Below are 12,584 nucleotides of genomic sequence, written 5' to 3'. Positions count from 1 at the left end.
TGTCTCTCTGATCTTTCAGTATTGACCCCAATATCTGGCTCCGGATTTTTATTATAAGACCATTTAACATTTGTGTTACAGCCTTCCTCTGCTTAGCATGCTGGGTAATAGTTTCTTAATTACTGAAGGGAAGGAACTATAAGCCAAGTGGATGGGGTAAATTCACTCTTATCATTCTCCAAACCTCTGACACTGCATGCTGGGATTCAGCCCTTAATCTGTTTGATCTTTGACTATACATAATAACAGCAGATACAGGACCAATGTAGGTGTTCATTAAAGGATAGTGAAGCACACACACACACACACACACACATACACACACACACACATACACACACACACATGCTATTTGGCCTTTTAAAAGAAGAAAATCATCATCTTTAACAGTATGTATGAGCCAGGTGTATACACTGCTAAGTGAAATAAGCCAGATACAGAAAAGAAAAATGCATGTTCTCATCCATATGTTCAATCCAAGCAAAGTGTAACTCAGAGCAAGTAGAATGCTGGTTTCCAGAGGCTGTAAATGGGGCTGAGAAGATGCTGGTCAAAGAGTCTACAGTTTCAACTGGACAGAATGAACAAGTTCGTCTTCAACCAAAGCATGAAACAGAGCAAAATGGAAGTGGGAAAGACTATGAACTTTGAGAGCCCACCTCCAGTGATGGACTTCCTCCAGCAAGGCTATACCACCTCCCTAAACAGTGTCACCACCTGGGGACCAAGTGTTCAAATATCTGAGCTTATGAGGGACATTTCTCATTCAAACCACCATACTGGATTAATAATAGAGTATTGTTTGCTAGAAAATTACTAAGCAAGCATATTATAAATATTCTTACCATAAAACAACTTGTTAAAAAATTGAATATTTTAAATTTATTTTTAATAATTTCATACATGTGAACAATGTATTGTAATCATATGCACTCCCAAATTCCCCCTTCTACTCCCCTCAAGAATCCCCAACATGTCCTCCTGCCCAATTCGTGTCCTCTCCTTTTTTCTGGTGGTTAATGACCCACTAATTCCAATTAGTTTTGCCTGTTGGAATGTTGACTAGTTTTGTTGACTTTACCTTTTATGAGTGACTATAGTCATAGTGAGATTGTGAGTACAATGGCCATGTCATGGCCAGAAGACAGAATCTCACAGTACTCTCCTCATTCTCTGGCTCTTATATTCTTTCTGCTCTCTCTTCCATGAGACTCCCTAAGCCTTGGGGTCAGGGGGAGTTGATACAGGTGTCCCATTTAGGACTGAGCTCTCAGTAGACACTCATTCTCAGCAGTTTGAGTCTCTCTCTGCCTTAACTGCTGACCACTGCAGAGAAATGTCGGGGAGAGACAGAGGGTAGGACTGATCTATGCACATAAACATAAATATGTAGGAGATCATTTGGTGGCATGTCCATTTAGCAAGACAACAGTAGTAGGTTCTGTGCCAGCACTGTGAGAAACAGTCACCAGGGAGGAAGTTTTTAGGTCAGTTCCACTTGATTTCTCTCTGTCCTCCTACGTAGAGTTTAGCCGGAGGGTCTTGCCAACTAGGTCTAATGGGCAACCAAGAACAATAACAAGCCTGTGCTGTGCTGGGGATCGCTGGGGCCTCCATAATCAAATGCCTATGGAGAAACCCCACACCTGGCATTCATTTTGACCCATATCTTCTGGGGGATCCATGCAGGGTACTTTTGTTGAAGCTCCTTCAAAAAAAAATTAAATTATATATATTTTTAACTACTTTACAAAGTAGTGATTTTCTATAAAAGTTTTTCATGCATCCTTAGTTTTGGTTAACCCACTCCCAACCCCTCCTCTCCTCTGTAACCTTGACCCACTCCTGCTTAAACCTTTGAATCCCATTATTCTTCCCCCTCCGGTGTCATATCATGTGTGTTCTACCATGCCCTCGTCCCTAGAGTCTGCTTCCCCTGCCATCCTCATACACCCTTTCTAGCTTCCTGAGATCTACATATCAAATTAAACACACAAATATAAAAATTCAAAGCTAATATCCACAGATGAGAAAAAACCCAAGGCACTGGTCTCTGAGCATGGATTGCTTCACTAAGTATAATACTTTTGGTTCCATCCAGTATCCTGCAAATTTCATCATTCTTTAGTGCTGAGTAAAAGCCCATCATGTGTAGTACCGCATTTTCATTATCTATTCATCAGCTGATAGAAATCTAGATTGATTCCATTTCCTAGCAATTGTGAGTGTGCACATGGATATCGAGTGTCTCTGTGGGAGGGTATGGAGTCCTTTGGATATATGCTCAAGAGATGGACCACCTGGTAGTTCTAGTCAAAACAACATTTTTGAGTATCTTAATAAAAGCAAATAAAATGGTATACAATCTTTGAACAAAATTCCAATAATGAATCATTTAAATGTATATAAAAGAGTTAAAATAAGCCAGAGAGCTGGCTCAGTGGTTAAGAGCACTTACTGCTCTTACAGAGGATCATGGTTCAGTTCCCAGAACCTGCAAGGTGGCTCACAACCATCTATAACTCCAGTTCCGGGGGATTCAACCTCTCCTGACCACTGCATGTACATGGTACACATACTACATACATGCAGACAAAATGCTCATATATTTAAGATAAAAATTAATGAATCTTGTGTGTGTGTGTGTGTGTGTGTGTGCGTGCTAAAGAAGAGATTTATTTCAGTGTCAGAGCATTCACCCAGAATGAAGAAGGTCCCAGATTCAAACTCCAATACTAAACACACACACACACACACACACACACACACACACACACATACACACACACACACACACACACACACAGTAAAATAACCCATTAACCTCACTTTTAGGTGATTATTACAAGCATCCTTTCTTATATATGTGCATATACATATGGCTTTCTCAAGATGATCTACATGTTGATAGTTCATCTACTGACATGAACTATTTTGTACAACAAAACGTCTCCAATATCCCTCTAGCAAAGCCCCTTAGCATTCCAATGAGTGTAGGCTTGGTCATTATTTGTAACAGCTACATAGTATTCTGTGAAGTAAAGTGTTTAGATAATTCCTATTGATGGGTCTAGGGGTGTAGTTTTATTGGAAGAGTATTGACCTAGCACAAACAGGACCCTAGGTGTGATCCCCATATAAAAACTGAACACAGCAGTACATGTCTGTACTCTCAGTAATTGCCAGGTAGAAGCAGGGGGATCAGGAGTTCAAGGTCATGCCTCTAAACAGAAACAACCAATTCCCTATCTGTGGGTGGTGGACATCATAAACAGTATGTGAGTGAAACTCCTTGTACATAGCACAACCGTACACACAATATCATATCTGACATCTCATCTGAATATTGTGTTTCTCACCCGTTGGCCTGCCAGATGGTACCCATTTCATCATTTAAGGGTGTATAAGCTTAGAGAGCTGATTTAAGCACTTCTCAGTGTGTTAAGATCTCAGCTTCTTCCAAGGGGGTGTTCCTCATGACCTCCAGTGTCCCCACTAGTATTGGCACTCGGTGGTACCTTTGCCAATCCTGCTACCTCACTGCAAGTACAAACAAATGGATGAAAACTAGCCTTCTCTGGCTTGCCCATTCTGTTTTTATCTCATGAATGGTGTTTGACAGTTCACACAGTTACCTGATCTTCCACCCAGGAATACAATGCTAAACAGGACTGCCAAACCCTGAAGATACAGTAGGGGATGGGCAGCTCCCCCGTTCTCCTCCCTGCTCTCAGTCCGAGCACACCTGTTTCCCTACATTCTACACTCATGGCGTCATTTTATCCTTGTTTTATTCCCTAAACCCCGTGGTTCAGGATGTGACCCTCATCAGTTCCACATCAGACTCACAAGGGCAGCAAGCCGTTCGCTGGCAGTTTGTCCCCGCTGAGTGCACAGACCCTGGAATCCTGCTACAGTACTCGTCCCTCTGCAGCCCGGGTGAAGTAAAACAGTCGAACCCAATCCTTGCCAAGCGATTTCTGGCCTTAGCTCAGAAGCAATAAAATGTGAGGTCCACACTCATTTGGTGGCAAGGTGACAGCTGTACAGATTCCTCAGCCTGGACTGGCTGGGGGCTGGGCTGCGGGGGGTGGGGCTGGGTGTGCCTCACTGGGCATCAGCTCTTGCACTGACTTTGACCTTCACAGGGACAGTTCTATAGACCCAAGTCCAGGTTAGTGTGGGCTCCGGGTGAGGTCAGCCCTGAAATCATGTACACACAAGCAACACTGAATGGACTCAGTGGGTTGTATATATATATATATATATATATATATATATATATATATATATATATATATATATATATATATATGGTCATGAACTTGAGAGGAAATAGGAGGGGGTACCTGAGAGTTTGAAGGGAAGGAAAGGGGAAAATAATAGAATTATATTTTAGTTAAAATAAATAAATAAATAAAATTGCAACAATAATAAATAACAACATAAGCAACACGTCTGCATATGGACAGTGACACACATTCCTTGCATGACAGCCTTTCTCTTTCATTTATTTGTTTGCTAGGTTTTTGTTACTATTGTTACCATTATTTTGAAACAGGATCCACTCCATAGCCCAGGTTGGCCTGGAACTCACTAAGCAGCCAAGGCTTGCCTCAAACTCATAGCAATCGTTCTACTTCAACCTCTCAAGGGCTGAAATTACAGTGTGAAGCAACACTTCCCGCTTTTCTTCTTTCTTTGTGTGTACTGTGTGTGTGTGTGAATCACTGTGGTGTAGGACACATGGTTACGTGGGTGTGTGGGCCTGCATGTGAAAGGGCTTGCCCATGTGCACGCATGCTCACGGAGGCCAGAGAAAGACATCAAGTGGCCTCTAGCCTATCGCTCTGCCTTACTCCTTTGAGACAGCATCCCTTACTGAACCCAAAACTAGGGTGGCAGCCAGCAAGCGCAGCAATTCCCTGTCTCTGCGAGCATCGTAGGCCATCACAGCCACAGCCAGCATGGCACCTGCATGCTGGACCGGAATGCAGTTCCTTATATGCGGGCAGCAAGCGCTCTTACCCTCATAGCCCTCTCCCCAGCCCATCTTTTTTATTCTTTTTAAAACATTATTGGGAAGGTAAAGCTGAGATAAGACTGCTCACCAAGGCCACAGAATTAGTAGGAATAGCATGCTTACCCGTTCTTAATGTTTTTAACTCTTTTTTTCTTTTTCTGTAACTGTTTCCTTTCCTTCACAATGTTGCCATGTTGTAGCTCATGGGAAGCTGTGAAGGATGTGCTATTGACCCAGGGTGACCACCACAGGTGGAAGACTTTCAGCAAGGTGGGTGGGGGGCTTTGAACTTCTCCGGCTGGGTGCCATCCAAACCAGAACTTCCTAGCTCCTCAAAGGGTGGTCTGTAACCCCAAGAGATCCCTACACCCTTTCTCTCTGCATGAGGAACTCCCCCGATCCAAATGATTCCCGTAGCAGCCTCTAGGTTCCTCGATCTCCACTTAGCCGTGTGGCTAATGACACCGCTTTATGAGCAGTTAAACTGCCTTCTCTGGGGAGAAGGCCCTGTTTTCAGCATATGTAGAGGAACAGTGACATTTTGAACCTGGACACACCACTTCCGGTTCTCTGCAGGACAGCGCAGTACCCACTGCTGAGAAGCGGCCATGCTATGGGCAACCAAGCCAAAATGGAATGGAGAGTTCCAATGATGGAGAGAGCCACAGCCCAGCTTCAGGGTGGACAGAAGAGGAACATATTTTCCTGGGCAGAGAGTGTATACATTCCCAAACAGCCAGTAAAAAAAGGCTAGGTCCTTGAGGCTACAGAAAATTAGGCTGCCTGAGGGCAGAAGTCTCTTCAGCATCTCTAGATGCAGCCCAGGTGCCCAGAACAGTGTCCTAGGTTGGCAGGTGCCAAGTAAGTATATGCTGAATGAACAAAGCAAAATTTTACCTGTGTTTGAAAATAGAATATGTGATAGCATTCAGGGGAAGGAAGTAGAGTAATTAATGGCACAGGGTTTCATAATTCTTTCATAATTAATCCACTGCAGAATAACACTAGTCAGATCACTCATCACAATAGCTGTGAACAAACATTTTTTTCTTTTTTTCAAGACAGGGTTTCTCTGTGTAGCTTTGGCGCCTTTCCTGGAACTCACTTTGTAGACCAGGCTGGCCTCAAACTCACAGAAATCCGCCTGGCTCTGCCTCCCACGTGCTGGGATTAAAAGCATGCACCACCACCACCCAGCTGTGAACAAACTTTTAAAAAAGAAAAGAAAGGGAAAGAAAGCCCTGGAAAACGTAACAAGAAAGAGTAAACAAGACTCCTGGACTTTCAAATGTCATAAAACTAAAGCATCACAGAGGGTACCAGGTGGCAGCACTGCACAGTCTGAAATGATGAGCCTGCTCCATGCATCCAGACCCCTCAGAGTCTTTCTCTCACACAAACCCCTCAGGGCCTTCCTTTCTCTCACATCTGGACTTTGCCATTTATCGGTGTGACATTTCCTAACCTCATGCTCCCCAAGACAAGATCTGATCTAATCAGACCATGTGGCTACTCTCTAGTTATGATGAGGACATAAAACCATGGGAATCACATCACACTCTGGTCCATGTACCTTCCACACTCTCGCCTTCCTGCTTCCTTTCATCCACCTTACACCATGAATGAACCAGGCATCTTCCTGTCTCTGAGGCTTTGCTCAAGTTCTATGTGGTGGTGTAGAGAATGAGCTGAAGTCATATCACTTAGGCACAAATCCTCTCCAAGCCTTCACTTCCTCGTCTATAAACTGAGGATAATACTAGCTGACACCTCATGCGTTATTACAGGGAGGAGCGGATAAATAATATTTGTAAAGTTCTTAAGACAGGGCTGTGGAGCCAGGACTTAACTGTGGTACAATGAGTGTTGTCCCTGGCATCTCTCCGGAAGAAACGCAGCTCTGCCTCTAGAGCCAGTTCAAAAGTCACCTTCACCATGTAGCCTTCACCCTCTCCCCACCCTACTATAGCTGCATGAGTCATCTTCCCAATGAACCAGGATGCTGTGTCCATGCCCACCACACCTTCTCACCTTCCTTCTTCTACCACAAGCTCCCCAAGGGCAGAGTCAGGCATCTTTGAACACCCAGGAGGTTCTGGGCATTTCCTGAATGGGTTGGGCTGGGCATCAAAGCAGAAATAACAAGGAGGTCGAGTGATGCGGTCCTCAAGTCCACTTCCTAACCACTGTCATGTGGTGCCATTTGCCACCCGAGTGCAGGGTCAATAAGAGACAATTAAAAAGATAAAGAATGCCAGGGTAGTGGTGCACACCTTTAATCCCAGAACTCAGGAGACAGAGGCAGGCAGATCTCTGTAAGTTCAAGGCCAGCCTGGTCTACAGAGTGAGTTCCAGGACAGCCAGAGCTACACAGTGAAACACTGTCATGAAAAAACAAAACAAACAAAAAGGCGAAGATGAAGGTCAGGTGTGGTGGTGCATGCCTTTAACCCAACACTTGACAGACAGAAGCAGGTAGGTCTCAGAGTTCAAGGTCAGTCTGATCTACACAGCAAATCTAGGTTAGCCGAGGATGCAGAGTGAGACCTTGGCTCCAACCAAACGAAACCAAACAAAATGACAAAGAATGAGCTCAAGAGGGTAGGGCCAGGTGGAGCCTAGTGCTCTCAATCCCAATGTGTGAATAAAGACTCTTGCCCACCCTAGCTGAGGGTAACAAAGAAGGAAGTGTGTGTGTGTGTGTGTGTGTGTGTGTGTGTGTGTGTGTGTGTGTGTGTTTATATGCACACAGACACTCATGTGTGTGCAATACGTGTTTGGGTACATGTAGAAGTCAGAGGTCAATATTGGGTATCTTACTCTATCACTTTCCACGGTAGTTTTTGGGACACATTCTCTGAATGAGTGTGGAGCTCATAGTTTCTGGCAGGGTGGCTGCCAGCGAGCTCCAGGGATCCTGTTGCCTTTATCTCCCCAGTGCTGGGACTACTAATATCTACCACCATGCTTGGATTTTCACATGGGAACTAGGCATCCAAAGTCAACGCTTCCACAGAAAGCTCTTTACAAATTGAAGAAACTGTTTTGTGAACTCCAAAGCCTTTGCTCCAGTGCCTGGCACAGCCTTTGACCTTACTTCATTATGAGAATTGGAGGGTATAAAACTGCATTTCTTAAATGACCCAGATTACTAACACGGTTATAAAGCAAGGGTGTGGGTGGAAGAGAGAACGATTTGGGGCTTTTTAAGCGAGTGCAGATGCTGGGCTAGATTTGAATCCCAGACTTGTCACTGTGACAGACTCTGGATCCATTCTTGACATTTCTGAGCCTCGAATTCTTCATTTATAAAGAAGGAGGCAGTAGTATCTGTCCCAGACAATGGAAATGCCACAACAGGGGTAGGAACCTGGGACTGTACCTGCCACATAGGCTCTCTATAACTGTAGTCTCTATTAATTATAACTAACAGGCATTAGCCACAAGACAAACATTCCAACCTGAACCCAAACACGAGGTAATTACACACACAGCCCCTGGTTTGGAATGGAGAGGAACTAGGTGTTGAAATCCCTCTACGCAAGTCAACAGCCCTGCAGCCCTGATCCGTGCTCACTCTAGGTCTCTACAGTCACTTGCTCTCCTGCCTCTCCACTGCAGGCCCCATTCTGATGCTTTGTTTGGTTTGGTTTTGAAGCTGGGGTCTCACCGCACTAGGTAGCACAGGCTGGCCTATAATTTGCTATGTAGCCCATTCTGGACTCAGCCTCCTCTTCCCAAGCAGTAGGATTGCAGGCATGTGCCCAGCCCTCTGACCTTGGTCCTCTGTTCTTAGCTGGTTTCTAAAGCTGATACGCCGACCTCTATGGAAAGCAATTTGGTGGTACTCCCTTGCTTTCAGGCTGTGGGCCACTATCTGGCACTTATGGAAGACTTTTTCATAACCTGGCCTTAATGACTTCACTAGCCCCAACTTCCACCAACCCTTCACCCCCCCATGTCTTAGCCGTGTCATCAGCCAGCCGTACAGAACATTCTCTGTGCCAAGGCTGAGACTCCAAGCCGTCAGAGTCTTGCTCTGAGGCTGGACCATTGGCCACGGCTTGGAGTGCAATGCTGGGTCTAGAATCTGCTTCCACAGGAAAATACCCTCTGCTTTGAGGGTCGTTTGCTTCTTGGTGGCTGCTCCAAAGCCCCTAAGCACACTTGCCTTTATGTTGATCACAGAGAAAAGCCAGAATGCCCTTACTCATCTACCTCTCCTTTTCCATCAGATGGCAAGCTCCTGGAACGCAATGCCTAAGCATGGCTGATGCTTTTTACAGTCCAAAGTATGTTTATAGAAATAATATGGGATGGCAAAAAATGTTTTGATGTACCCTAATGTCCTGTCAATAGACTGATCTCCCTACTCCGCTCCTCCCAACTCACCCAGCTCCATACTTTAGGATCCCACTTTAGCAGACATAAACAAGTCAATATTTAAGTAAGCATGTATATTGATGCCACCGTGTTTAAGGCACAGACGTCGGTGTGAAGCAATGGCTGAGTTTGCATGGTGGCCCCACTGCTTTCTAACTGCGAGGGCCAGGTATGCTACATACCCTCACCAAAGCTTCTTCCATCTTGGCAAAACAAATATGAGACCATGTATCATAAGTGTTTGTGAGGGGGAAAAAAACGAGATGATGCACGTAAGACACATTGCCTGGAGTAGAGTAAGTGTTTAATAAACATTATAAATAGATCAAAAGCTGAGAAGTTAGTTAGCTGCCTCAATGATCAATGAATGAGCAAGCATTTCAATGCCTGTTTGTTACACTGTGGGGGAGAGAAGAGAAGCCTGGGTCAACGTCTTGATGTAGAATCTAAATTATACACAGGAACCGAGCAGAGGGCAGCAGAAATACATGGCCCTCTTGCTGAAAGGAAGGCCAAAGGGCAGCAATGAGCAGCCTGACTGGAAAGGAACACCTGTGCCCAGGAACTAAATATGCCAGGTGCAGGAGGACCTGGCCTCCCCATCATCACGGTGTTCTCGTCCATTGCTCTCCTCCATCATGTTCCATGAACTCTTAACTGCCTCTGACCACTCACTCCATGCTTCATTTCTCACACACTGGCCTTCCTGACTCACCATAGACCTTAATCAGGCCAGTCTTAAATGACTGAAACTCCTCATGGTTTACCAGTGAGTGATCAGATTTTTTACATAGCTACTGAGTACTGACTGTCAGGATCAACAGGAGATGGGGAGAAAGGGTGCAGGGGGGGGGGGGGGGGATTGGTGGGGGGGGGGGTGTCTCAGTGCTTTCCCCCAGGCTCATCCTAAATGACACCATCTCCAGGGTACATTCTGAAAGGAAGATTCCTGCTCATGACCCTTGACTGATGTCTCCTTCAGACCTGCTCTTTGCTCAGTCCAGCCTGCCTCTTCTAGAGGCCCCATGGCCCAGAAGTCACCTCCAAGTTCCTTAAAGGGTTATTCCTTTGCGGCCTCAAGCTCCAGTGTGCATCACTTAACCTTTCTATGTCCCTCACTGAGTCACTTGCCCCAGGCTGAGAGTTCTATGATGACTGATGTTAACATCCCCGCCACCTAGGATAGGATTTCACAACTAGGTAGCCACCGTTTTATTTCACATAGTTATATGGTGATGGTAATAATAGGTGTGCCTTGCTTAGTGGTTAGTATGCACCTACAACCACCCTGGATTTTATGTTTTAAAAAATAAGCCAATGTTCTAAATTTAGAGAGGAGAAAACTGAGGCTCAGGGATGTCAGTGGGTACCAGGTCACAAAATAGGACATGACCAAGTAGGACTTGAACCCAAACCCCTCTGGCTCTGGACACAGCCCTGCCTTCTGACCAGACTCCTCTCCCAGGAATACTGCTAGAGTAAGAGACACCACACCCGTGCTGCCCCAGGTACACTGATGGGGACGGCCACATGTCACTAGAAATTTCTGGATGCCTGTGTATCTCCCTAATGGGGTATTTAGACAAAACCCTTTTTGGGTGTACAATGCATGGCCACATTCATGCCCTGGGCCAAAGTTCATGGTTGACTGTTCATGGGAATGGCAGCAATGCTGCTCCTCTCGTTCCTTCCTTTAACTAGACAAAGCTTTTCCGGCTTTCGGGGTTTAGATGATGTCTCACTCTTGTATGATTTCCTCTTCCTATTCACGGATCTGCATCTTATTAAGAGTACTCGGAAGAAGCAGTGAGAATGACCGCCCACGGACCAAACCCCGCACCACTGCATCCTCTCGTTCAGCACCGTCCCTCCGCCATGCCCAAAAGAAAGGCCGAAGGGGCTGTTAAAGGAGATAAAGCCAAGGTGAAGGGCAAGCCACAGGGAAGATCTGCAAGGTTGTCTCCCAAACCTGCTCTTCCACAGCCAGAGCCAAAGCCTAAAAGGGCCCCTGCAAAGAAGGGGGAGAAGGTCCCCAAGGGGAAGAAGGGGGAAGCCAATGCTGGTAAGGATGCGAACGATCCTGCAGAAAACAGAGACGCCAAAACAGAGCAGGCACAAAAGCTGACGGTGCTGGAGACGCCAAGTGAGATGTGTGCATTTTTGATAACTGTGCACTTCTGGAGACTGCACAGCTTGAAATACTAGTTTTTATCAAGTTTCATAAAAATGCAGAATTTTATTTTACTTTTTTTAAAAGCTATGTTGTTGGTACACAGAACACTTCATTGTTGTTTTTTTTTGGGGGGGGAGGGGCAGGGAAAGGAACCTGTGTCGCTAACACAATGTCTCTCAAGCTGGATTGGTGATGGTTGATGATGAGAAACATCTTTCCCTGGTGATTTTGAGAGACTCTCTTGGCTCTCAGGACAGACGTCCTGGTGTTGACAAATGTGGCCACCATGGCACAAAACGCCTTGTGTGGGAAACTATAAATTCATTTCTGTGTCCCCCCGCCCCCCGTACCACCAACATAGATTTAAACCAGGTCCCTTCAAACCAGAGACCTGTTGGAATCTGACCCCCAAAATTGGTTTTGCCGGTCTATTGGGCAATCTGGACTTTGTTAATAGTGAATAAATTCAGTAAGAAAAAATGTTTAAAGGAATACTTGTCCTAGCTGAGCTATATAATTGTGGTATAGTCATCCCTCTGTATCCACAAGTTCTGGACCTACAGATTCAACCAATTGCAGATGGATTGTAAATATTGGGAGTAGATGTACCTAACATACAGAGGTCTGTTTTTGTTTTGTTTCTCTTTTCATTATCCCCGAATAGTATGGGGCACATAAAATTTACACTTTATTTTTATAAATGATCAAAAAAGATTATTTAAAGTACATAAGACTAGGCAGATGACTCAAGGGTTAAGAGTGCTTACTGCTCTTTCTGAGGACCAAGTGTGGTTCCCAGCACTCATACGGGCGCCTCACAAGGGCAACTGCCTGTAACTCCAGCTTCACATGATCTGATGATGTACTCTGTTGGTCTCTGTAGGCACCCATACATATGGCCTACATACACACAAATAAAAATTAAAAATAAAGTATAGGCAAAGTAAAACATATTGATAGACATCTGTTATTCCAGCACTTGGGGGAGGGTGGGGAGCCAAAGTA

At 45.1% G+C, this 12,584-nt stretch overlaps 1 pseudogene; it reads left to right on the top strand.

The window, feature by feature from the left end:
* The first annotated feature begins 11,218 nt into the window (after nt 1-11,218).
* Nucleotides 11,219-11,553, top strand: LOC131906184 (non-histone chromosomal protein HMG-17-like; annotated as a pseudogene).
* The last annotated feature ends 1,031 nt before the right edge of the window (nt 11,554-12,584 follow it).

This window comes from Peromyscus eremicus, chromosome 3 (genome assembly GCF_949786415.1).
Source record: "Peromyscus eremicus chromosome 3, PerEre_H2_v1, whole genome shotgun sequence".
NCBI classification, from domain to species: Eukaryota; Metazoa; Chordata; class Mammalia; order Rodentia; family Cricetidae; genus Peromyscus; species Peromyscus eremicus.
The sequence above is the reverse complement of the archived record's forward strand: the minus strand, read 5'-3'. Positions and strand labels throughout refer to the sequence as shown.